This window comes from Ochotona curzoniae, unplaced genomic scaffold (assembly GCF_017591425.1).
Source record: "Ochotona curzoniae isolate NIBS_2020 unplaced genomic scaffold, NIBS_Ocur_1.0 scaffold_3171, whole genome shotgun sequence".
Classification (NCBI taxonomy): Eukaryota; Metazoa; Chordata; class Mammalia; order Lagomorpha; family Ochotonidae; genus Ochotona; species Ochotona curzoniae.
The window spans coordinates 3,672,097-3,686,068 of NW_024467104.1; positions in this window are offsets into that span (position 1 = coordinate 3,672,097).

The window sequence follows — 13,972 nt, forward strand, 5'->3', positions numbered from 1 at the left end:
ACCAACTCGGCATATTCAGATGCTGGTTTGTAAGGTAAAGGAGCTAAGCAATTTGGATGCTAAGTGGGAAAGCTATGCTAGCTCAAGCAGAAAGTTTGTTGGAATTTTGCTAGGACTTCTAGAAAAGAGGCTCATTGTTTTCCATTGGGACTAAGAACAAGTTAAGCAGATAGATACTGAGCTCTCCACTTGCCACCTCTGAAGGCAGAAACTGAGGAAAGAGGAAGCTGAGAAATGAAAAGTCTGAGTTGTTAAGGGAGGTGGGAATAAGGAGGAAATGGTATCCTAGTGTGAGAATGAATCTGGTCTACATCCATTTCTTCCAACAACTCAGACTCTCCAGGGTGCGGCTACTATGTTCCTGTTCGTGAGAACTCCAGATTAAAATATGTTTTCAGAAAGATTGATTTCTTCTTTTAAATATTTGAAAAACAGGACTACAGAGAGTAGGAAAGGCATAGAAAGAGATCATTTATCCTACAATTCACTCCCCCTATGGCTCTAATGACCACAATTGTACCTGGCCAAAGCCAAGAGCCTGGAGCATCTTCTGGGTCTTCCAGGGACTCAAAGACGGCTCATCTGCTTTTCCAGGCTCATCAGAACCAAATGGATCAGAAGTAGATCAGGCCAACTCAAACTAGCACTCATGTAGGGTGCTGGCATTGTGCCACAATGTAATTGTACCAACCCTGTAATGAAATTCTTGAATGTGTAATATTGTCATGTAAAATGTTCCACTCTGAAAGTGTTTACCATGGTCCCTTTATTTGCTTTTGGTTATCTGAGGCACCAGCAAGCTCTCTTGAATATCACATTCTCTAGATGCTAAATGGCACACCTAAAGAAAACTCATGGGCCAGAACTGACTGTAGCTTATTTGGGAGAGTAGAGTGCTGTCACTTTTGATAGTGCCTTATGTATTCCAATCCTAGAATTATCAATATTCTTTATGATATAATAACATCTATGTTTTCACTTTCTGTGAAATTCATTATTCTGAAGGTAAATTACGGGGCTAGATTTTATTTGTTTTCCCTTAAAAATTCTTAGGCTAATTGCTCTTCTTCACACTGAATATAATACCATCAATCATGATTTGTACCAATAGATGAAAATTCAGCCTGCTTTTTTTTTGGATAAAATTTTTACACACATAAAAGTGTGTAAATTGCTTAAGCAAAATTACATCTGTTTAATTATTGTATATTCACAGAAAAAAGTGAGAATGGATATTGCAACAGATAGACTTGTCTGCAAAAACTAAAATGCTTACTTTCTGGCCCTTTGTAGAAAATGTTTGTCAACTTATTAGTTTATATTATCTCTATTTTCTTGGGAAGGTGTAGCCTTCTCTACTGCCAATATCAGTGAAAGCTAACATTCTGAATAAATGAGGGTCTTCATGGAAGTCAAGCTTTAATTCTTAAACAAATAGAGTGACCAGAAATTATCGATGCAGACCTGTCAAATACAATTTCCCTGATAGTACATTAAAGATACTCATGCTAAAGACACACTTTGTCAGTTGTCTCCATATCTGGTATTTAGATGTCTGTTTTAAGTCCTAAAGTAAAAATGATTGTGTTTTCATTTACTGTGGTTAAAAAAACTATATTGAAACCATTTGAAAGAGATGGAAGTAAGATAATTTATACCATTTATATCTTTAGGAGTTTCCATTAGCTATTGCCATTGAAACTTCAGTCACATATGAGCCAACATTTGCAGATTTTATTATCAACATCCCAGTATCATGTTATAGTCAAAGGTAAGTATAGACGATCACCAAGAAATAAAGTTATCTGTCTTTGACTGCAGGTGTTTAGATGAGAGTAAAACTGTTCGATTAATTATTACACTAAATTTAATCTCTGGTGTTAAATCATGTAGATCTAAAAAAAAAATCAGTTGGTTCTTTGCATGCATTTTATCACTGAGTAATTGAAGCTTGGTTGGTACATGAAAGTATTTGACTCAGCAAAGATTATATTAGATTTTGTGGTAGATTCTGCTTTCTTGGAGTGTGCATTGACTGCACCTACTCTCTCATGCTGCCTCGCCTTTAAACATTTGTAACAACACATATGCCAATGTTGAGATGGACCAAGAGATTCAAAATGGAAGTGTTTCTCCCAAACTTTAAAGCCTGAACCAGGACCATCTCTGAGGACTGCCTACAGGATATAGAATTCAAGACTTGTCAATGGACAATGTTTTCCCTTATTTGTAAGCTTGCCTTCAGCACCTGGTTGTGTGGCCTACTGGATAAAGCCCTGCCTTGAATGCACCGGGATCCCATATGGGTGCCGGTTCTATTCCCAGCAGCTCCGCTTCCCATCCAGCAACTTGCCTGTGGCCTGGGAAAGCTGTCAAGGATGGCCCAAAGCTTTGGGACCCTGTACCTGCGTGGAGACCCGGAAGAGGTTCTTGGTTCCCAGCTTCAGATTGGCACAGCAGTGCTTTCTCTGCACAAGCAGCTTTCATTTAACCCAGTTTTCTTTTTTCCCTCCAACAGTCAGACTTCTGGAGACTTAAATGGCTGGTTATCTTGTAATCGCTGATTTCAACTGGATTATGTGAAATCTGCTTTCCTTTAACATTTTCATTCTTCTAATGGATATATGATCAAGTTAGATCCATCTTTTCAGTGTTACATCAAGTTCAGGTTTCCTTGACATGGAACTTTGGGCACAAAGGATTGTAATGAGAAGATTCTGTATGGTTCTACAAGTGCACTGTTCCTTCCTGCTTCTTTTGTTTCCATTCTTGATAGGATGAAAGTGATAGTCTGAAGTATCTACGGATTACAAGTTGTTACTGTGTTTTACTGATAATGGCCAGGTCATGATGGAGACTTTCCTAGGAAGTAGTTATCCCAATCTGCTTCTTCCATACAGCTCCCACCCAGCAAAGACCTCCACCTAAACTCTGTTTCCTATCTTGATGCTTTTCGTTCTAGTCTCTTGTATTTTGAATTCATCTCTCCTGTTTCATAGATGTGCTTGGGTTATATCCCAGAAAAATAGCGACAACTCTGGTACTTGGGGGAAAATCACTCCGTCATGTTACAGGGTGGGAAGAAATGCTCTTCATTACCTCTTGCTTTTACTCTTTTGTGGGGAAACCTCCTGTTGAGTGATTAATTTAAAATGCCCTTAATTGGCACCATAAGGAGAAGGAGAATCTTAAAAATCCCTGATCCTTCTATTATAGGCACTATAATCCAAATCTGTATGTCTCTAGTCCAACTCTGTAAATTTGTAAATTGATTAGAGGTAACAGATCAACTTTGGCGACTTATCAAAAGTTTCTTGCAGATTAAACTTCTATTAATGAGTTTTGGAAGTTTGTAGAATTTTCTGGATGTGATGACAATTATTTAACCCTTTGTTAACATTTTTTCTGTACTGCATGAAATAGCATAGCAAAATTGCATTTTTGTACACAATGGTTGATTTTGCTTATGACAGGGTGTTAGTTGTCCTCCCACCTCAGTTCCTTTTCTATCCCCAAAAAGTTTGAGATATGTAAGGCTCAACTCTAGGTAATTTTTCTTTCCTTCAGTAAGTTTCCAATGGCTGTGATGATGAGAAGGAGAGACAATACTGAAAGAGAATGCAGAAGTTCAGTGGGACAGTCCTTACTGTCATGTAAACCTGAGGTCTTGGGATTCGGCCTAGACGCATTGATTATGTGAGTGTATTTTGGATTGGTACTGTGCACTTATGAAAGGTTTAAAGTATAATAATAATGCAATGGATTAATAAAAATACATTTAGAACATCATGTGCCCATGTGATTTTTAGTCTATGGTAATACCATCTATGATTATTATCAATATTTAATCTTAGCATTTCTTATTCTCTCATCTGAAATGTAGTTAATTTTATGTTGAACCGCCATAGTGTTTTATATTGGCAATCCACTCCAGCCAAAGAAGAAGCTTCAGAGTCTAATACAAATATGGAGTGGAATTTTGAGTTTCCTTGGAGATTGTAGCTTGACTTCTGTGCTCACTCTTATATTAGTTTTTTGTTTTAGAAGCACTAAATACCTATAAAGTAAATCTCTTCTTACATGAACTGTATATTCAAGTAGAATATGGCCTTTGGATTTGGGATTAGAGGGAAGGACTTCCACATGTCAACTGACCCTCAACTCAAAGAGACAATGTGCTCATGCAAAATTTATCAAGATTTATGAAGCATTGGTGAACTAATCTCATTGATTTACTTGAATTGTTATGTTTAAAACTGATGTGCTCCATTCCCACATTTTTGTTTTCTGGATGCTCTGTGGTTTTTCAGTGATAAGTTTTCCATCAGTGCTATGACGTGACTGTCTTTATTTCCTCACAGGAGCAGTTAATCCTTGCACCAATAAACTGTTATCCCTTCCTGTGTGGTCTAAAGATGAAGCTCTGAATTGTATGGGATGAGGCAACCTGACAACTGCTGGGACTCTTGGCTGCGTGAGGATTTCCCTGCAACCTTTCAGGAGTCGGATGAAAGCTTACAGACATTGTTTTTACTATTTCAAACATGCTCTTTTTGATCTTTTAAAAATGAAACTTTATCTATTTATGAATTTTCTTGGTGCGAAATGTAATTTCTACAGATAGTAAACTTGCAATAAAAAGGTACTTTTATGAAATAGTTTGATAATTGTTAATGAATGGCTTAAGCCCACTAAAATCTTGTGTGAGGTCCATGGACAAACTTTGATAAGACCATTCTCTTTGGGCCACCATCTCATTGTCCTACATTTGCACATATTCTGTTTGTTGGGAAACCAATTTATTCGTTGCCCAATAATACCTTCATGTGGGCAACACAGCAATTGCACAACCATTTCCTAATTGGTTAGAGACCACCAATGGGACAGGTTTTATGCAGGTTCCCTCCCAGACAAGAGAGTCAGGGAACCTTTAAAAACCAAGACATTTCTAGAAACTTCAGATCCTCTCCCTCTCTCTTTCTTCCCCCGTCCTTCCCACTCACTCTCTTCTTTCTCCTTCCCTCTCTTCCTCTTTCTCTCTCTTCCCCTCTTCCTCCCTTCCTCTCTCCTTCTCAGGAGACATCACATCTCCAGGATCTCTCTGAAGAGGTGCTTACCCCTTCCTTTTCACATTTGCTTTCTTACTTTTCAAACAAAACTTCTCCTCTGTAACCAATTCTGGCCTTTTATTTCTATATACTAAACTGAGGAAAGAACACCCCAAACTTTGCTGATAGTTCTTTAAAAGAATGGAAATAAAAGTCTGGGATCAGAGGACACTGTAAAGTGTGAGAATTATATTTTGTTATCAGGCTTAAACCTCAGAGTTCATTTTGGGTGGCAAACAGTCAGTGTACTACACAATTCTCCCACAAAATCTCCATTTCACTGTTATGTATAAAATCTGAAAAATCAATTTTTTGTTATAATTGTTTCAGAAAATAGACTATTATGTTTCCTTATAAAACAATTTATTTTAAATGCAGGCAGAGAAAGAGGGAGTGTTCCTGTTTTTCTGTCTTGTTACCCAAATGCCTCGCTCACCCAGGGTGGGCTATGTAGAAGCCAGGAGCCCAAAGCTTAATCCAGGTCTTTGTGGGTAGTAGGGACCCAAGTACTTGATCCATCATCCTGCCCAGGGCAGATGAGCAGACAGTTGGAATGGAGGCACTTTTGAGCTTGAACTCAGGCATTACAGCATGGGGCATTCCAAAGAAATTTTCATTTGTGCCCAATCTTCATGACACATCTCTTTTGTTTTGCTCTTTGGCATAGTAATTTTAAGTAAACATGCATTCCATAAAAAACACTGTAATTTACTGGGAAATATCAATTTTTATCTCAATTAGGATTGCTTTATAAGCGATTCTTGTTCCAATCTTTTTGTATAAGTGGTGGATTAACTGGCAACATTTAAAACTCCTGTAAAATCTGTAGCTTTCAGGGGATCTTGTGAAGCTTTGCATTGGTAACTGATAGGTTATGGATCAATTTGTTGCTGGAATTTTGATACAAAAGTTGAAGGCAACCTTGGCTCTTATACAGAACAGTTTTCATATGGATCATTTCAGTGAGAGAAGCAAGACTTAAGTGAGAAATCGGCATTTAGTGACAGCAAGGGACTTTGCTCCAGGGAAGAATGATGCAAGAAAATGGTCCAGTTGGCGTCTTTTAAGCACAAATTTGAGAGGGGGGAGGGGGCAGCTAGAACAGCAACTAGTAATCTTAGGCCTGAATTCTAATTTTTCCTGTTTCATGACAAAGTCAGGGAAGGGAAATTACATTCCAATTTGTTCTGCTAAAACAGCCCCATTGCTGTTTTTATGGGAAAACAGGAATCTGAAGGAAGATGACTTTCAAAAGCTGCAAAATAGAGAAGCAAGATCACATATATATATATATATATATATATATATAATATATATACAGATACACATAGCTTCAACTTATATCATATATAAAATGATATATGTAATTTGAAAGGCCTTTCCAAGGCCATAAGCAGGGAGCTGGATCAGAAGTAGAAAAACTGGGATTAGAACCACTGCCAATATAGAATACAGGCACTGCAGGTGGAGGCTTAACCTGAGAAGCCATGGTACCAACCCCTCAGATTTTATGTTTTTCAACGAAAACTTTCAGGAGAGACCATGGCCTTAAATGCTTTTTAGTCATCTTTGCCAATGTATGAAAGTGACAAGGGGGTCATTATCACAATGTATTCTCTGTTCCTGGTGAAGTCTAGTACCCTGAACAACGGAACCTTTCTTCACTTCCCTCGCTTAGTCAGAGGGAGGCGCCCTTGCCTCAGATTCTTTAATGTAAGACATGGGGTCACGTCTATTCTGAGACCAGCAAAAATGCAATTAGTTGTACAGACCTAGAACATAGGCTAATCATGCTTGAAACCAGCCACAAGGCTTAATCAAGCCACAGACAAGTCTTTGAATGTCAAGGATGAAATGAGAGAATCATGTCATGACAATATTTCTGAAATTAGGTGATATTTGACAAATACTAAGAAATTTGTTACCCACCAAAGCTGACTGCAATTATTTTGTAAAAACAAACAAGAAAAAAAAAGTTAGTCCCATAGCCACTAAAGAAATTATCAAAAGCCTTTCATAAACCAGATTCCAGGACTAACTAGCTTCATTTTGTATTCATACCAAAATTTTAGAAAGAAAATAATCTAAAAACCTTTCAGAAAATTCAAAAGAAACAATTTTCATTATTCTACAAACCTAGAATGTTTTTTAAAGTAAAGATTTTACTGAAATACACTATACGTACCAAGAAATGTATGGAAGCATATAGATGAAAGTGGTTTTTTTTTGTCATTTAATTATGCTCATAACCAACACCCAAATTAAAGGCAAAGGGTTACTAGTACCCTAGGGAGTCTTGATTATTCCCTCTTCTTCATTTCTTTAACACGTGAAATAAGTGTACATTTCCATTTATGTTGTGCGATTAAAGCACTACTTATATACCAAAATATACGATATTCAAACTATTTTCAAACTATTTGTAGAGTTAACTTGATTTGAAAGGCAGAGTTAAAGGGAGAGACAGAGATCTTCTATCCCCTGCTTCACTCCCCAAGTGGTTGGAAGGAACCTGGAAATCTACGCCTGTTCCCTGTATGTGTGGCAGGGTCTGGAGGCTTTGTACTGTCTTCTGTTGCCTTCCCAGGTGTTGGACTGGAGTGGAGCAGTGAGACCTGAACCACATTCATGAGACTTAAACCAGCTGAGACATGAATCAGCTTCATATGCCAGCATCACAGGCAATTGCTTAATGCACAAAATCATAATGCCAGCACTTAAAACAATCTTTCTATACTAATTAACACAAACAAGAGCAAACTTGTGCTATTTGTCTTTTGTGTCTGATTTATTACACTGAGAATGACCTCTGATTGCATCTTTTTTTTTTTTTTGCAAATGCTAGGATTTCATTCTTTCTTATGTCTGAGTAACGTCCAATCACACATATACATATACATCATATTTTTATCCAGTTATCAGCTGATGTATATCTATATTGATGCCGTATTTTAGCTGCTATGAAGTGAGCTGCTACAATCATGGAAGTTCAGATAACTCTTCCCTATGCTGCTTTCATTTCCTTTGGATCTATTGCTAGAGCCTCACAGCATGCATTAGCAGAAAGCTGGAATCAAGAACCCGAAAAAAAGGACCCAGTCCATCACTGTGAGATGTGGACATGCCAACTGGCATCTTAGCTACCAGGTCATACACCAACTGCAGAAGATCTGTTACTGAGATGGTAATTATTTACACTCTTAATTTCCAAGGTGCTGTAACCGTATGGAAAGTGAAAACGAGCTAACTTTGCTAATACAGAGACTGTGTTGCTTGTGTAGAAGCTTTAAGGGAAAGGAAGGAGAACGTGATTTAGAAGGGAAAGGAGAGTTCTCTTCCTCCATTTCATGACTTTTCTCATCTTAAAAGAGATTTTTATTCATTTATTTGAAAGGCCATTACACAGAGAGGAAAAGATGAGGAACAAGTTGGCAGTATTACTAGGTGAACTGAGAGCTTTATAAACACAGGAGTGCAGGCATCACCAGCATGGCTCTCATTTCCTTTACATACATTGCCCAGAAGTTACAAAACTAGTCAACTGATACTTGTGATCTTAATTTTCGGAAGAATCTCCACATTAACTTCCATAATGATTACATTAGTTTGACAGTGAAGCTATTCAAATCTTGGCTTTTCTTTCTTTTTTTTTTATTACTGTTCTGATCTCATTCTTGGTTATTTATCTGTTCAGGTTTGCTATGTCTTCTTCCCTCAATAATTGTAAAGCATATGTGTTCAGCAATCTATTCTAAATTTGCCAATTGATTGGAAATTTTCCAATGATGCTTTGCATATCTATGGTATCAGTTGGGACATCTTTTCCACCTTTGATTTTGTTAATTTGGACTTTCTTCCTTTTATTTTTGGTTAATTAGATGAATGGTTTATCAAATATGTTTATTTTTCCAAAAAGAAGCTCTTCATTTAACTGATCTTTTGTTTAAGTTTTTAAAATGCGTATTTTGTTTATTGTATTATTTCTTTCCTCCTACTAATTTTTGGTTTGGTTTTATGTCGTTTTTAGGGGTCCTTCAGATGCATTGTTAGATCATTTATTTGATGCCTTTTCTTTTTTGATGTAGGAATTTATTATTATAAATTTTCTTCTTTTTAAAGATTTATTTAGCACAACCCTCGTTGCAAGACGGGGGCAGAGACCCCGGCCTCTCCTGGCCCAGGAGCACCTAAGCCCCCTCGTGGGTGAGTACCCGCAGGGGCTGGCGGGGGGGCTGGGGGTGAAATCCTGGCTCCCCCCTGTCCCCACCAGCCAAAAGCTGGCGGCAGGACAGACTTGGGCGGGTCGAGTCTCAGGCTAAGGGGCGAGTTCAAACCTTCATCGAAGTGGCTCTCGATGGGGGGTGCCTCTGCCGGCCGGACGGAACCCTGCCGGGCTCTCAGCCACAACCCCGGCCTTGGGCGGCCAGTGCACCAAATGGTGCCAGGCTCTGCCTGCTGGCCGCCCAGCGGCGAGCTCTGGGGTTTTGATGATATGAAATAGCTGCTTTTGGACACCCAAAGTAAGACCAGCGTTAGCGTAGGTGAAACACTAATTTCTGGTGATTCCCCGGAACCGGGACATGAAACCTTATTGTAAGTGTGGGACTGAGAGCTGAATGTTCGTACTAAGCAAACCTTAGTCCACTAGCATGACTGGAACACAGGGTGCAACACAGGTCATGCCAGCTTGGTTTTGGCTGCAACTGGTCCACATTAAGCACAGAATTGAGCCACAGGGTCTAAGGCAGTGGTCATGACAGGTGGATGGGGCTGCGGCAGGGTCTGGATACAGCTGTCGTCTCCCCTGGCATTAATGTGGATTGGAAAAAGATGTACCGGGCCGGGCCAGACAGTAACACCTTCTGGTGCTTTGGAGTACCAGGGCGGATGTGGGACGGACTAGGCTAGGTCCCAACCTCAACTGAGCCATATACGAGCTATATGAGGACATGGACGACCGTGGCTGGGCTGAAACACTCTACAGCAAGAACCAGAATGGGATGATGGCCAGTTAGGAAAAGCCACTGTTCCTGCTAGGACAAGAGGCGAACTGGCACATGGACCCACTGATAAACGCGAAACCTGGCACATGGAGGGGTTCTGATGGAGGAGCTCAGGCAGTTCCTCTGGCAGGACACAGACCCAGCAGGTCAGCGCAAGGAACATGGAAGGCTACAGCCAAGAGGTCATAGAAAGTGTCCCACTGGCATGCATTTGGCATGGGTTGGGGGCAGACCAGGCTGAATTTGTTCATGTCATCCACTGGTAAATCTGACCGCCAGAACAGAGTGTGGGTCGAACCAGGTCCGGTCGTGACAAAAGCAACACACAAGTTAGAATGCCAAGGTGAGGTAGCCTGAGCCGGATACAGCCGCAGCACCCAACCAACCAACACACGTGAGAACCAGCAAAGGAGGAGGCAGAGCTGACAGGGGAATAAGGGTAGGTTCCCTAGCTGAACAGCAACTTGCACTGAGGAGCGTGAGCTGGGTGGGGGGTAGGCCAGACCAGGCAGGGACACAACGCCTGTGCACCTCATGTGGACCAGATTGGGTGAAAACCAGGCTGGGCTGACTATTCCCACTGGTGTAAGCTACAATCAGAGTTGATGAGGGTTGTTGGGGCTTAGCTGTAGCATCAACTGGCGGAAGCTGGTACAAAGGGCTAGACACGTTGAGTTGAACCGCAGGGCCAACTCGAGAGGGCACAACTGGAATGGGAGCGACCTGGGAGGGAAATAGTGGGCTCCTCCCTTGTGGGTTAACACCTTCCACAGGAGGGCATGGGAACTAGGACAGGAGATGGGGTGACTAGACAGACACCCAACAATATCCGTTAGGGACGGTAGAAGGAGATGGTTGGATGGAAACAGGTTGCAACACCTGTTGGCAAGTACACGAACAGAAGGGTATTTGGGACAGACTGGGCGAGCATGCCATATATACTGGCAAGCCAGGGTAGGGGGTGGGCCTGGTTGAGGTTACTGGGGGCCGCCCTGACTGGGCTGCAACTCCTACTGGTACGTGCGAGGGACAAGTGCGTCCAGGGCGGAACCAGGTGGGACTACAAGAGGACACGGGTGGAGACAGAGCCGACCCAGCAACTGCAACCACCAGCTGATTGGGGCAATGGACTGTGCTGGGCCCTATGCTACTAGAACATGCAGGAATCTGGACTGGGAATACCTCAAAATTTCTTCGAGGATCTCCCCATTCGAGACACTGGACCCAGAGTCCTAACCAAGGAAAGACAGGACAAGTCAAGCAGCAACCTCAGCTATCTGTTGGCAGCAAAAAACTGGGCAAATGGAGACTCTGGAAGGGACTGTGTCAATCAATGGACTCTTCAATGACCACATTGTGCTTGGAGTGGCGAGACTGGCAGTGACCCATGAATGGTGAACTATTGGAACCACTTGATCGAGTATCCCAGAGCATGCCCCACATCCGGGACTTGGGGCGGGCGGGAAACTGGGTGGGGCTTCTTCCTCTATATCCCCCTTTAGACCTTGGACCTTTTTTTACCCCAATTAAATTTGTAAGGATTGTCAAAATTAAAAAAAAATTATCAGAAATAAAATTTATGCAATTAAAAAAAATAAAAAAATAAAAAAAAGAAGTGATAAAAAAAAGATTTATTTAAAAAGTTTATTTGAAAGGAAGAGTTACAGAGACAGATGGAGAGAAAAAGAGATCTGCTGGTTTACTCCCCAAATGATTGCCATGTTCAGAACCGGGCTGAGCTGAAACCAAGAGCCAACAGCTTCTTCTGGTCTCCCACATATGTGCAGAGCTATCCTCTGCTGCTTCCCCAGACATGTTAGCAGGGAGCTGGATCAGAAGTGGAGCAGCCGGGACATGATGTGATACCCATATGGCATGTCAAAGGCTTGGTCTACTACACCGTGACACTGGCTCCTGAACTTGCCTAGCAACACTTTCTTTTTTCCCCTATATCTCATTAGTCTTGCTATGTTGTGTGATATCCACTCATTTCTAGGAGTTTTTTACATTTACTTTTTGATTTCTTCTATGACTCACCATTCATTCAGGAACATGTTAGTCTCCATGTGTCTTTTTATTTATTTGTTTTTCAAATTTGGTAGTTAATTCTCAACTTCATTCCATTGTGGTCAGAGAAGAAGTACCGATATGATTTCACTCTTTTTGAGTTTTTTGAGGCTTGTTTGAGACCTGAGAATGTTTCATGCACTGCTGATTAGGGTGTGTATTCGGCTGCTGTGGTGTAAAGGCTCCACAGACACCAGGTCCTTGTACACATGCACATACTTGAGGGCTCTTCAAAGTGCTCACAAAAAATGAAGTTAGAAGTATATTCTGCTGCAAAACAGCTCTGGAAACTACACTTACATTTTCATAACATATATTTACTAACAATATTTTTGAAGTCTGACTGAAAGAGGTGGATTAGGTTAGACTTTTTAAAATACGGATCTGGGATGTTTGGGTAGTCATCAGTGCATGCAAATGGTTAATCACCTTTCCCTAGTCAGAAAAGCTCCTTAATTCCAAGTGGGTTAAGAACCTCAATTGAAGCCAAAAAAAAAAAAAGAACCTCAATGTCAAGCGTATATTTGTTACATTTCAGAAAAGAATAGAGGATTATCTCTTTATCACTTCAAAATAATGAGGGTATCAAAGTACACATAAAAGCCACTAATCATGAAGAAAAGAGAAATTACACACCAGCCTGAAACACTAGCGGTGCTAAGATTCAGAAAGGTAAATGCTCTCGGGGGAATTGTTACAGTGCAGTGCATAAAGCCAGCACTTGGAATGCATGCATCCCATATCGGAGTGTCGGTTGGAGTCCTGGATCCTCCGCTTCCTGTCTTCTTTCCTGCTAATGCACATCACGGGAAGGCAGAGAACGATGGTAAAAGCTTTGAGTTCTTGCCACCCATGTGGGAGATCACAGATTTCCCAGCTCCTGGCTTCAATGGGGCCCCTCACTGGCTGTTGCAGATACTTGGGGCATGAACCAGGTAAAGGAAAATCTCTCTCTGCCTTTCAAATAAATAAATACATATTAGGAAATGCAGAGTGGCAGAGACAGAGGTGCAGACACATACACGGGTGGGGCGGGAGCGGGGGAGAGAAAGAGACAGAGAAAAAGAGAGACTTTTCTATCTGTTGGTTCACTCCCCAAATGATCACAATGGCCAGAGTTGAGCTGGCCTGAAGCCAGGAACCAGGAGACAGAAGCCTCTTTCAGATCTCCACATGGGTGCCAGGACCCAAGGTTTCGGGCCATCCCCTGCTGCTTTCCCAGGCCACATTAACAGGGACCTGGATCAGAAAGTGAGCAGCTAGAACTTGAAAGTGCCCACATCAGACTCTGGTGCTGTAGATTGCAGGTTCACCTGATACACCATAACACTGTTCCCTAAATAGATACGTATCTTTCATGATATGGATGGTATAAAAAGTTTCTTTGAAAGTAGAATAATCATGACTAGGGGCTCAGAAAGGTTGAAGGTAAGAGGCAACAAGCTGACTGCTGGGAAATACAAAATCATGGTCGGAAGAAGTCCTAGTGTTGTATAGCACAGTGGAGTGACTAAGTTCACCGTAATCTATGATACATTCTATGAACAAATAAAAGAGACGAGCTTGCAGACTTCAAACATAGAAGTAATGACTAGGTAAGGGAAATGGTAATTATCCTGATTTAATCAGTACACATTTTACTGTATGCATTTATTCAAATGTTACATTATACCACAGAACTACATACAATTCTTAATTTAAAAAACCCTTTTAAATGTGTTTCTATAAGAAGATGGAAATGCTAATCTGATTTGATCATCACAAGTTGAATATGTTTATCAAATTATCACACTG